This window comes from Hypanus sabinus, chromosome 16, assembly GCF_030144855.1.
Source record: "Hypanus sabinus isolate sHypSab1 chromosome 16, sHypSab1.hap1, whole genome shotgun sequence".
NCBI lineage: Eukaryota > Metazoa > Chordata > Chondrichthyes > Myliobatiformes > Dasyatidae > Hypanus > Hypanus sabinus.
In genome coordinates this window covers 71,298,558-71,311,500 of record NC_082721.1, presented here as the reverse complement: position 1 = coordinate 71,311,500, position 12,943 = coordinate 71,298,558, and the positions used below count along the sequence as shown (strand labels likewise).

The following is a 12,943-nucleotide window of genomic DNA, read 5'->3' as shown; positions in this document are numbered from 1 at the left end:
TGAGCGGAAGAACTTTTAAAGTGGAAATACTGTTGCACTGGGGCAGTTCCACTCTCTCGACCTCTGAAGTCAGGGTCCAATGGTACTAACAGGCATCACAAACTCCGGTCTTCCTTGGTCGCAGTGGACGGCCACGACGTCTTCTGTGCCTTGTCAAGCCCTTCGCTCTCCACGGAGCATCGCAGTACCACCTCCCTGGCCAGTGGATCACACTGCTGATCTCACGTGCTTGGACAGGCATGGCCCCAACTCACCGGGGTACCAGGCTGCCAACAACCCTCACCTGGTTCAGCCCACCTGTTGAAGAGGTGCATCCGGGTGTAGCCACTGTCACATACAAACAGCTACTTGGAGCCACAGGTGAGAACTGAGTGCCCAGTGGGGACCAAAGATGAGTGAGCTGCCCCAGACAAGCCCCTACACTAGAGCGCAACCCCTCCTGGACACCCCATACACTCCATTGTCACATATACTAAGATATATTTGACAATAACAACGTGTCAAAACAAAAAGCTTGGTTTTGCATACTGTCCAGACGGATAACTCCAAATGCGGGTAATACAAAAAGGAAATACAGTAACAGAGTGCAGAATATAGTGCACTCTGTACTTTCCAATAGAATATATTACAAATAAAGTGAAGTGCATGAAGACAATAAGGTGCAAGAAACATACAAAATGCTGGGGGATCTCAGCAGGTCAGGCAGCATCAATGGAAATGAATAAACAATCGACTTTTTGGGCCAAGACCCTTCTTCAGGACTGGAATGGAAAGGCGAAGGAACCAGAATAAAAAGAAGGTGGGGAGGGGGGAAAGATAGGTAGAAGGTGTTAGGTGAAGCCAGGTGGGTGGGAATGGTAAAGGGCTGGACAGGAAGGAATCTGACAGGAGAGGAGAGTGGACCATGGGAGAAAGAGATGGAGGAGACCCACTGGGAGGTGATGGGCAGATGAGAAGAGGTAAGAGGCCATAATAGGGAATAGAAGAGGGGAAGGGGAGGGTATTTTTTATTTTTAACCAGAAGGAGAAATTGGTATTCATACCATCAGGCTGGAGGCTACCCAGGTGGAATACATGGATTACTCCTCCACCCTGAGGGCCTCGTGGCACAGGAGGCGGCAATGAACTGACGAGTCAGAACGGGAATGGGAATCCAGAATTAAAAAACCAGGATGTTCTGCTTTTGGCAGAAGTAGATGGAGAGATCAGGAGTTCATCCATATTGTACAAAAGATCTGTTCAAGAATCTTATGACAGTGGGATAGAAGTTGTCGTTAATCTTGTCCTGAGTAGCTCCAACATTTAGTGCCTCTATTTCCAGCATCTGCAGATTGCTAACAACGCCTACCCCATGGAAGATAAATTATTCAGCATTTTCATGTTGCTCTTTAAGCATAAATAACGCAAATCTCTTTCCTCCAATGCTCTATCTCATTGCATAAAACAAAATGTTGGAAGAACTCAGCAGGTCAGGCAGCTCCTGTGGAGGGAAACGGGCAGTCAATATTTTGTTCGGCACAGTGGCCTAGTGGTTATCACAGCACTGTACAGTACCAGGTTCAGTTCCCACCACCCTCTGTAAGGAGTTTGTACATTCTCTCCGTGACCGCATGGGTTTCCTCCAAAGATGTAGTGGCTGATGGGTTAATTGGCCGTTGTAAAATTGTCCCGTGATTAGGCTAGGGTTAAATCAGGGGATTGCTGGCCAGTGTGTAGAATAGAACAGCCTGTTCTACACTGTATCTCAATATGTAAATGGGGTGTGTAGATCTTCCTTCTCTCAGTGGACAGTCAGTATCTGGAATTCTCTGCCCACAAGGGTGGGGGAGACTTGGTTATTACATGTATCTAAAGTGGAGGTAGACAAATATTTGAACGATCAAGGAATTGATGGCATTTGGAGAACTGATACAGAAGAGCATTTGAGGCCTGCATGTATCAGCTATGATCGCACTGAATGACGAAGAAGTTCGAGGGGCTGAATGGCCTACTCCTGCTCCTAGTTTCTTGTGTTCACCGTCCACCAGACATCCTCATTTGCAGCTTATCCTCAGGATAGCCCTGGCTTCACGGTCAAGCAGATTTCCTTTGTCCAATTCATCCAATCACCCCCCCCCCCCCACTAACCTATTAGGTCATAGTGACAGGATGGGTGGGAACAAAGCTGGCCATGCCTGCCCATTTCAGTGATATACCATAGCATAGCTGGTCCAGAAACTCACCCTTCGGCTAACCAAAACGTATCCGACTCAAATTCAAACTCATCATTGGCTGCTGTTTGTGGAAGCCTCTTCCAACTCTCCACACCCCCCCCACCCCACCCCAAACATTCTGCAGATGTTTTGGTCGGCTTCCAAACCGAGCATATGTCCAAGGCCAGCAGGGCCAGCTCAAGCTATCTTAAACTCCAAACAAATTACTCCATCTAAATTCCACAGATTATAGCCCTATCTTCAGCAATCTGTGTAATTTAACCCTTGTCCTTGTGGTACCATTCTGAGAAATCAACCCTTACTCCCTTCCACTGTCGATATATCCACCCCAGCACTCTCTCGTACACCGCGGGGTGGATGTACAGGCAACGGAGGGACAGATGTATAGTGCCTGTACACCTCAATACAGTCACAGAGCAACTCAGTATGGATACAGGTCCTTCGGCCCCACCAATCCATGCTGACCACATTGCCGATCCAGCTTGTCCCAGTTTCCTGTGTTCACTTTCCTCCCCTTCATGTAACCAACCAAGTCCTTCTAAAATGACACTACCTTACCTGCTTCACCTACTTCCTCTGGCAGCTTGTTCCATGTATTCACCACCGTCAGATCCCTTTTAAATCACAAATCTACAGTACAGTGTAAAAATCTTAGCCATATAGATAAACAAACTTTTGCACAGTTCTGCAGTAATCTTATGTATTGCACTGTACCGCTGCCATAAATACAAATAAAAAACAAATTTCACGATATATGTGAGTAATGGGAAACCTGATTCTGATATGGGTCTCTACTGTGGACTGAGAGTGGGAAGAGGGGAATCAAATGACCTTGCCTGATGTCTCAGGGCTGGGCGTGTCTACACCCACGCCACCTCACGCCCCTGACACTCCTCCTCGACCACCTACTCCACACCCCTCCCGCTGCAGCCCAGCTTCGCCATTCCCAACATCCTTCACTCCCGTCAGATTTACAGACGTGCTCTTTGCTCCAGGCTAACAAATACTTTGGAGCAAGGGGAGAGCTGTCAGAGGTTTATAAGGTTATGAGAAGCACAAATGGAGTAGAAGGGCTGAAATGTCTAATCTGTTTCCGAAGGTTGATATGTCTAACACTAGGGAGCATGCATTGAGAGAGGGTAGGTTTAAAGGGGATGTGAGGGGCAAGTTTTTTTTTATCAGAGAGTGGTGGGTGCCTGGAATGCGCTGCCCAGTAAAAGCAAATACATCAGAGACTTTTAATGTATAACTTTTAAAGGCACATGGATGTGAGAAAGATGGTGGGATGTGGACATTGTGTAGGTAGCAGGGATTAGTGTTTGGGTATTTTTGATTTGCTTTTCAGCTGGTTTGGCACAACACTGTGGGACTAATGTTCCTGTGCTATACTGTTCTATGTTCTAAATTGCTTTAACAGCAGTTTTACACTGAATTATTCAACAAGTGCAGTAACTCTCCCAGTTTTGCATTATCTCTTGATAACATCCTGCTTCACATATCGCAATTATCGACAAGGCACCATGAGTCAATTTGTTCTCAGTTTTCTCCCGCTGTCGTTACAGCTACTTTCCCACCTCCCTGGGCAATCCCCGGGAGGGTGGGGACATCACAAAGTTTCTGAGATACAAGACCGTGTGCGAATACCTGCCGTTCTCAGCCACAGTACTGTCACACTGTACCGGGACTCAGAATTTCTCTGGGATTCAGACACCGGAAGCCGGACCACACCACAAACTTCCGGAGGAACGCAGCAGTTCCAACAATATCTGCGGTGGCTGAAAATGGTGAGCCAATTGTTTGGATGGTTACCCCATATCAGGACCTAGAGGAGACTGGAGAAGGTCAGTATGTACAGGTGAGAAGGGTGCCCAAGAGCAGTAGAAACAACAGAAAGAAAGACTCTCAAAGTTCTTAGGACATATCAACCTTGAGGAAGTTCTCCCGCCATCTGTGAGCCTCCCTCCCACTGTCATTTCTACATCCCTTTGTCAATGTGATTCCAGCCATTTCCCTTCAACTGAAGGCTCTCAACCTGAATCACTTCCCCTACAAATGCTGCTTGACTTGCCGAGTTCTTCCGACACATCATTTTATGCTCTGACGTTCAATCGGTTTCCAAGCTTCCCCTTTGAAACATCCTCTGAATGTTTGCCCTCAGCCTTAAGGGATACCAGCATATTCTTTAAAGGAGAATCCACTCCATACCCCGCCCAGCCTATCACCCACCAAGTACAGTAAACAGGGTGCAACGAAGAATCTCGGCCCGAAACGTTAACTGTTTACTCTTTTCCATAGACGCTGCCTGGCCTGCTGAGTTCCTCCAGCATTGTGTGAGTGCGTTGCTTGGACTTCCAGCACCTGCAGATTTTCTCTTGTTTGTGAAGCTACATTTGGGTTATTTAAGACTCAGGCAAAGCCCTTGAATCGCTAAGTCCTGCACGTACAATCAGCTCTTCGTCATGTCTTCAACCCACATGCCCTGCTGAAGCAACGATTCTACTCAGCTCTGCAAGAGGGGGATGGTAGGGCATAGCACGGAATGGCGGAGGGGTAATCAATACAAGCTCAGACCAGGCAGAGAGATGCCACAGTAAATGAAGAGCGCTGTAAAATCCCTCAGGAAGTCGGGGAAGAACTACAGGCTAAAGACAAATGAACAGCGTAACGCGAAGGAATCCCTGCCCTGTAACTAAGAGAGGATGTAAAACAATAGCTTGGTAAACAGTCCCTTCCGGCACAGTCACACCATTTGAATAGTGTGACAAAGGAATCACAGACACCACCGGTGGGAGTAATATCACAGAGGGGAAGGATGTAGATGGGGACGAGAGTGGTGTGAGGTAAAATTCCACAACAAATTTGAAATGGAGCAGACAGAAGATGCACTAGTTTAAAGGTGGACACGGCCTGATGAGAGGAGTCTCTGGACTGGGGGAGCAGCGCTGAGAGCAGGGGCAAGGCAGCTAAATGCAGACCTGGGAAGTCAGTAGTGGGAAATTACCAGAAAAAATTCAGCCGGACAGGATTAATCTGCATGTGGAAAGGCAGGAATTGATCAAAGGTGACACTTAATTTATTCACTGAGTCCCCTTGGGCTGTGCCACCCAACAATTCCCCAATTTAATCCTAGCCTAATCGTAAAACAATTTACAATGCCTAATTAACCTACAGACTGGTACGTCTATGGACCATGAGAGAAACCGGAGTACCCGGAGGAAACCCACATGGTCCTGGGGAAAACATGCAAACTCCTTATGGGCAGCGGCGGGAATCGAACCTGGGTCATTAGTACTGTAAAGCGCTGTGCTAACCACTACGCTACCATGCTGCCCTATTGTTGGGGGTAGATCTGTCTAAATGATCCAAGAGAATTTATCAGGGTAAGAAAGTGTTGTGGTCACACTGAGTGATTATTCAGAAAGTTTGAAGTTAATAACTCATCTCCTTCTACCTTAGGCCACGAACTTATCAATCACCCCGATGAGTTATTAACTTCAGACTTTATGCATAATCACTCAAAGAGTTAAACTGCATGTGCATGCAACGAGAGCTGTATAACTCATCTCCTTCTACCTTAGGCCACAAACCTATCAATCACCCAAGCTGTGGACACTTTCTGGAGGTCCAAGATCCGTATGCTCCACGACCGCTGGACTAAGCGTGTAAATGTAGAAGGGAACTATGTTGAAAAATAAATGTGCTGGGTTTTCTAAAATTGACTCCCTCTACATTGGGCCACAAACTTATCAATCACCCTTCATAATGGACACTGTCTTTCTGAGACACCACTCCTTGAAGATGTCCTAGGTACTTTGTAAGCTAATACCCAAGATGGAGCAGACTAAATTTATAACCCTCTGCAGCTTCTTTTGGTCCTGTGCAGTAGCCCCCTCATACCAGACAGTGATGCAGCCTGTCAGAATGCTCTCTACAGTACATCTATAGAGGTTTTTGAGTGTACAGTCGGCCCTCCTTATCCGCAAATTCTGCATGTGCGAATTCAACTAACCGCGAATAGCGAAAACCCGGAAGTGTTCTTCCAACACTTGTTGTTCGAGCATGTACAGACATTTTTTCTTGTCATTATTCCCTAAACAATGCAGTATAACAACTATTTTACATAGCATTTATATTGTATTAGGTATTAGAAGTAATCTAGAGGTGACTTAAAGTATACAGGAGGATGTGCGTGAGTTATCGTGGATCGGGATCGAAAAAAATCAGAAGTTCTTACTAAGTAAGTCGGAACAGGTACATCCAGCTTGTCTTCATATATAGTATATATTTTACCTTTCCATGCATATAAAACACTACAGAATGTATGTTTCAGCGCCGGGCTCGGGAACGGAAGTTCCTGAGTTCGATCTAGTGACAGATCGCTCCCAAGAGCGCTCTGCACCGTGCCGGGTTGATGTGGAGGATCAAAAACCCAATAACTAAACCACTGCGTTGCTTAGTAATAATTGTAGCTTTCATCGGGGCAGGGCCTTTCTCATTTTATCTTTTAAAATTGTTCCGATCGTTGACCGACGTAGACTAATCCTGTTCCAATGACCGATGGCATTTCACCTCTTTCCGGTCGCTTTATTACTTCCACTTTATTTTCAATCGTTATCGTGATTATTTTCGTGAACAGAAACACTGTGGATTCAGAGCTCTACTGCTGGGTCCTAATGTCTACCGCATTGACACAAGTTGAATAAGGGACTTGAGCATCCACGAATTTTGGTATCCGTGGGGAGTCCCAGAACCAATCCCTCGTGGATTAGGAGGGCTGACTGTATTTGTTGACATACCAAACCTCTTCACTCTCCTAATAAAATATAGCCGCTGTCTTGCCTTCTTTCTAGCTACATCGATATGTTAGGACCGGTTAGATCCTCAGAGATCTTGACACCGAGGAACTTGAAACTGCTCTCTCACTCCACTCCTGATCCCTCTATGATGATTGGCATGTGTTCCTTCATCTTAACCTTCCTGAAGTCCACAATCAGCTCTTTCATCTTACTGACGTTGAGTGCCAGGTTGTTGCTGTGGCACCATTCCACTAGTTGGCATATTTCACTCCAGTATGCCCTCTCGTCACCACCTGAGATTCTACCAACAATGGTTGTATCGTCAGCAAATTTGTAGATGGTATCTGAGCTGTGCCTAGCCTCACAGTATAGAGGGTAGAGCAGTGGGCTAAGCACACATCCCTAAGGTGTGCCAGTGTTGATCGTCAGCAAGGAGGAGATGTTATCACCAACCCGCACAGATTGCGGTCTTCTGGTTAGGAAGTTGACATATTTACATTGGAGGCAGGAATAATACAAAAAATCGGTGGTGTAAGTGAGGAGGATGGTTGTAGGGGACAGGATAATACTGATCAGTTAGTATAAATGAGAGGGGATTCAGTTCGATTAAGTGTCAGGTGATGCAGTTGAGGTGTGGGACACAAGGAGTGTATGGCAGGACCGTTCCATCCTGACCCCTACAGTGAAACTGGCACCTAATCCATGCACAGCACTGTTGCCAGGAGAGGACCTCCTGAACCAATCACAACTTTGGACTTGTATGTGGGAAATCACCTCCCATGAATCTGATTAGAGTTTAGTTGAGGAAGTGGCAAAGATTGAAGTGGACAGGGCAATGGATACTGTCTACGCGGACGTCAGCAAGATCCAGCACGGGAAGCTGGTCTGAGAGTTTAACTATATGGGATCCAACAAATTTGGTTTGGTGTAAGGAGACAAGCAGATAATTCAGATTGGAGGTCTGTGACTGGGGCGTGCTGCAGAGATGGCTGCTGGGTCCTCTGTCGACTGGATTCTACATAAATGACTTGCATGAGAACGTGCTTAACATGGTGGGAAATTTACAGATAACGCCAAAATTGGTGGCATTGTAGAGAGTGAAGATTAAAATTGGGTCAAGATTAACTGGGAGAGTGCTCCAGGGTATGTCAGATGGAACTGAACTCACACATGTGGGAGGAGTTACATTTTGGGAAATTAAACCTGGGCAGGACTTGCACAGTGAATGTGACAGTGTCCCTGGCAACAGAGAAATCCAAGTACATGGCTCCGGGCAAGTAATAGTGCAGGTAGGCAGGATGGTGAAGGAAATGTTTGGCACACTGGCCTCCATCATTAAGGGCACTGAGTATAAGAGTTGCCATATCATGTTACAACTTAATAAGTCATAGGTGACATTACACTCGGAGTTCTGCATGCAGGTCTGGTTGCTCAACTAGGGAAATATAAGCTGGCATTGGCACAGAGAATATTTACGCAAACATTACTGGAACTGGAGGGCTTGAATGCTTGAATTACAAGGAGAGTGTGGACAGAATGGCATATTTTCTCTGGAGCGTATGAGAGTGAGGGGCAACCTCATAGAGGTTTATAAAATCATGAGGAGCATTGAGAAGGGCCAGTTTTTATTTACCCCAGGAATGGGGAGTCTAAAACTGACATTTGAGAGGGAAAAGTTTGAGAGAGTCAGCTTAGAGTATGGGGGGGGGAATCAAGGAATGAACTGCCAGAGGAAGTGATAGAGGTGTGCGTGCTTGCATCATTTAAAACACATTTCGAAAGGTATACAGATAGGAAAGGCTTAGAGCAGAGGTTCCCAGCTTTCCTTTATGCCATGGATCAATACCATTAAAACAAGGGGTCTGTCAACCCCAGATTGGGAACCCCTCGTTTAAAAGGATACAAACCAAACACTGGCAAATAGGTCCAGATCAAGTCATGGACCAGATGAGCCACAGGACTTGTCTCCTTTCTCTATGAATCGAATGCAAACAGCGAATGCCAGGCCCTTTCTGTCAAGAGCTCAGCCCTGGCTGTTGCCAAGTTACCAGTCTGGACAAATGCTGCAAACAAGGCCTCAGTAGCCACTGTAAATACAGCGGAGAACCTGTTCAATGTGAGAATAAATCCCTCTCTCACCAACACATACCACACAGCTGACTTCCATTTCCCTCACTTAAAGTTTACAATTCCTTTTGAAAGTGGCTGTGAAACCCACAGCTTCACTCTATAGGGGCCAACACACATCATGAAAACAGTGCAGTAAATGACCCCTTCACCACCCTCTGCCCCACCCACAGCTCAAAGTCACTGCAAATATACGCCGTACCTGCTTACACTGGTTCCACTAATTCTGCAGGAGAGCAGCCTCGACCATAAATTCAGAAGCCCGGTTCAAACCCACCCCACCCCCAATTACTACAAGGACCACAGATACTATCTGCAGAGTAAAATCCCCTATTTAAACCAAATTGTTTATTTGGATCGCTAACCAAAAATCTTACAGAAAGCCTTCTGGTTCACCAATATCCTTACCAAGTTAGGCCTTTCTATGACTCCAGTCCCACTCACATGTTTAACTCTGAAACGCCCTCCAAATTGGCGTAGACCAAGTTCACATTCAACTTCAGGTAGTCAGTGAATTCTGGCCTTGCCTCATGTGCCCAGATCCTGAAAGAGGAATAAAATTAAAGTGTTGAAAAATAAGGACGTACCAGTAAGTACAAAGTTATTTAAAGATGAATATACAGTCATACACATATTTATAGGGTTCTTTGCAATCTCAACTATAGCAGCCATAACTGGGATGCAGCATCTACAGCTATCTGAAATTACACACCCACATTATACCAAATCACAGCAAAGTAAATCAACATCTGATCATCCAAAACAACCACGGACTGACTGCAGGCCTCCAAGAGTCCCACAGCCTTGTCATGGTTTAGAGGCTTGCATGCTTCGTTGACCCAGCTGGAATCAGGGCTTTATGCTTTGGCTCATGGTAGGGCCACCCATGCCAAACAGGAAGAGGCCAGACTAAGAGATGCCCACTGATCCTCCACATTCAGAGGTTCAGCCTAGGCTAACAATCCTTTTCTACTTCCGGGGCGAACTATTGCTGCTTAAAACCAATGGAAACAACACCAGTTGTGGTCAGAAGTGCCCACGGAGGAGGCACGGGCGTAGATGAGGGTTACAAGTGCGTTTAAGGAAACGGGATTTTAAACTCCCTATGCCGACTATCTTGCTGGCGAACGTGCAGTCTCTGGTGAATAGAGCTAGGGTGCTGAAACAGAGGACCGCGCGTGTCCTTTGTTCCACAGAATCCTGGTTAACCCCTTCTGTACTGGATGCAGCGATCCAGATCAACAGGTTTACTATACTGTCCACTGTCAAGATAGATCTACAGTCTCTCTCAAAAGGAGAGGTGGAGGAGTATGCCTCATGATCAACTCTTCTTGGTGAACGAATATATCAGTGCTGTCCCAATTCTGCTCACCAGACCTGGAATATCCCACAGTAAAGTGTTGTCCTTTTTACCTACCACAGGAGTTCTCCAGGGTCATTTTGTAGCAGTTTACATCCCACCTCAGGCCAATGTCAAGCAGGCTTTAGATGAGCTGAGCAATGGGATCAACGTGCATGAAAAAGCGCACACTAACACCTTCACCATTGTTTTGGGAGACTTTAACCAGGCCAGTCTGAAAAAAATCACTAAGCCACTACCATCAACAGATCACTTGCAATACCAGAGGAAACAACACACTGGACCATTGCTACACCCCCATCAAGAATGCCTACCGTGCTATTCCACACCCTCACTTCAGAAAGTCTGATCACCTGGCTGTACTTCTACTCCCTGAGTACAGGCAGAGACTGGAGACTGCAGCACCAGCAGTGAGGACCAAGAAGGTATGGACAAGGGAAGCACAGGAGCGCCAACAGGACTGCTTTGAATCGGTGGACTGAACTGCATTCACAGATTCATCTTCCAACCTGGATAAGTATGCTGCAGTTGTTACCAGCTTCATTAAAACCTGTGTGGAAGAGTGGGTGCCTACAAAGACTTACTGTACATTCCCAAACCAAAAGCCGTGGATGAACCAAGAGGTTTGAAAGGGAGAACACAACTACAGCTGTGAAGATCCCTGCTGCACCTGATGACCCTGTGATCTCTGTCTCAGAAGCTGATGTTAGGCTGTCTTTAAAGAGAGTGAACCCTCGCAAGGCGGACGGACCCAATTGAGCACCTGGTAAGGCTCTGAAAACCTGTGCCAACCAACTAGCAGGAGTATTCAAGGACATTTTCAACCTCTCACTGCTAAGTTCTCACTTGCTTCAAAAAGACAACAATAATACCAGTGCCTAAGAAGAGTAATGTGTACTGCCTTAATGACTATCGCTTGGTAGCATTCACATCGACAGTGATGAAATGCTTTGAGAGGTTGGTCATGACTAGACTGAACTCCTGCCACAGCAAGGACCTAGACCCATTACATCGACTATAGCTCAGCATTTAATACCATCATTACCACAGTCCTGATTGAAAAGTTGCAGAACTTGGGCCTCTGTACTTCCCTCTGTAATTGGATCCTCGACTTCCTAACCGGAAGACCACAATCTGTGCGGATTGGTGATAACATCTCCTCTTTGCTGATGATCAACACTGGTGCACCTTAGGGATGTGTGCTTAGCCCACTACTCCACTCTCTCTGTACAAATGACTGCATGGCTAGGCGTAGCTCAAATACCAGGTATAAATTTGCTGATGATACAACCATTGTTGATAGAATCTCAGGTGGCGACGAAAGGGCATACAGGAGTGAGATATGCCAACTAGTGGAATGGTGCCACAGCAACAACCTGGCACTCAACGTCAGTAAGATGAAAGAGCTGATTGTGGACTTCAGGAAGGGTAAGATGAAGGAACACATACCAATCCTCATAGAGGGATCAGAAGTGGAGAGAGTGAGCAGTTCAAGTTCCTAGATGTCAAGATCTCTGAGGATCTAAGCTGGTCCCAACATATTGATGTAGTTGTAAAGAAAGCAAAACAGTGGCTATACTTTATCAGGAGTTTGAGGAAATTTGGTATGTCAACAAACACACTCAAAAACTTTGATAGTTGTACTGTGGAGAGCATTCTGACAGGCTGCATCACTGTCTGGTATGAGGGGCTACTGCACAGGACTGAAATAAGCTGCAGAAGGCTGTAAATGTAGTCAGCTCCATCTTGGGTACTAGCCTAAAACGTACCCAGGACATCTTTAGGGAGCAGTGTCCCAGAAAGGCAGCGTCCATCATTAAGGACATCCAGCACCCAGAACATGTCCTTTTCTCACTGTTTCCATCAGGTAGGAAGTACAGAAGCCTGAAGGCACACACTCAACGATTCAGGAACAGCTTCTCCCCCTCAGCCATCAGCCTCCTAAATGGACATTGAATCTTTGGACACTACCTGACATTTTTAAATATACAGTATTTCTGTTCTTGCAATTTTTAAAAATCTATTCAACATACACAAGTGATTTACTAGTTTATTTATTATTATTTTTTCTCTTTCTGCTAGATTATGTATTGTATTGAACTGCTGCTACTAAGTTAACAAATTTCACGTCACAGGACGGTGATAATAAACCAAATTCTGATTCTGATTGGTCAAACAAAAACATTACAGAAACAACAATGAGGTATCTTTCTACATCTCTGCACGACATCTCAGTTTCCACCCAGGACTTGCATGACTGACAATAAACCGAAAGAAAGCCACTGACACATGGAAGGAGGCCATAGACATCACCAGATGAGGAGAACCTTCATTGTTGCCCTATACATGAGTGGCATTGCAAGCTAAAGGAAGAACTGACTGCAGGACAAACAATCTACAACCAGCAGCAAAAAAACCACCCAGGGTCAACAAAGTGAATTAAATGT

General features: G+C 45.8%; 1 protein-coding gene across 6 annotated transcripts in view; it reads right to left on the bottom strand.

The window, feature by feature from the left end:
• The window catches only part of lpar2a (lysophosphatidic acid receptor 2a), a 63,800-nt gene that overhangs the window by 38,884 nt on the left and 11,973 nt on the right, over window positions 1-12,943 (bottom strand). For 3 of the 6 annotated variants that reach the window (XM_059992091.1, XM_059992092.1, XM_059992093.1), the window contains exon 2: window positions 9,545-9,679. The exons of 1 other annotated variant lie outside the window; for it this stretch is intronic. The gene's annotated coding sequence lies outside the window, so the exon portion shown is untranslated. Of the gene's footprint in view, window positions 1-3,857; window positions 3,879-9,544; window positions 9,680-12,943 lie in introns of those variants that run through there. 2 more of the 6 variants (XM_059992094.1, XM_059992096.1) reach the window with 2 other exon arrangements.